Consider the following 807-nt stretch of genomic DNA (forward strand, 5'->3'; position numbering starts at 1 on the left):
AAGTCTTCTTTGGCGATGGAGTGTCTGGGAGGGCAGTATACTGCTGAGGTGGTGATTGTGCCATGACAGTCTTCTATTGCTACGTTTGTTGCTTGGAGGTAGTCTTTCTGGAATGATGGAAGTTCGTAGTGCTTAATACTTGCTTTGATTATTATTCCGGTGCCACCGTGGGCCTTTCCGCTGGGGTGTTGAGTATGGTAGAATTTGTAACCATTTATTTTCACGTAGTTCTTGTCGGTGAAGTGGGTTTCCGATACGAGCATTACGTCGATTTGCTGGTGTTTTAAGAAGAGTTCTAGTTCAAGTTTGTGTTGCGCTAGACCGTTGGCGTTCCAGAGTGCTATGCGCCTTGGTTTTATTTTGAGTCGGGGCGTGCTAATTTTTCCATGATGAGTGTTAGTAGCGATAGCAAGTGATTTATTTGCTCTGATTGTTTCTCTATTAGCTTTTCAAGCCTTGAGAAGTTGTCTGTGTTAGGTGGGTGGGACACTGTTTTGGGGAAGATTCCTTTGGCTGTTCGGGTTATTTTGGATGCCTTGTACTGCTTGGGCATAGGAGGTTGAGGTGGTGATGAATTTCGTAGGACTGGGTGTTTGGTTGGTTGAGGGGGTTGGGGTAGTTGTGAATTTCGGCGATCTGAGTGTTTGGTTGGATACCTCTTTTGCTCTGAGCTTAGGGTACCTGTCTAGAGGGGCTCCCACCCTGAGAGGACCGGCCGGCAGGGACGCCGTGGAGGCCGTGGATGCGTCTCGGCGAGGTGCGCTAGGGCCGCCGCGTCCTCAGCTGGGGTTTGAAACTTAGGCGCTG

Source organism: Bombus impatiens, unplaced genomic scaffold (assembly GCF_000188095.3).
Source record: "Bombus impatiens unplaced genomic scaffold, BIMP_2.2 scf_0389, whole genome shotgun sequence".
NCBI lineage: Eukaryota > Metazoa > Arthropoda > Insecta > Hymenoptera > Apidae > Bombus > Bombus impatiens.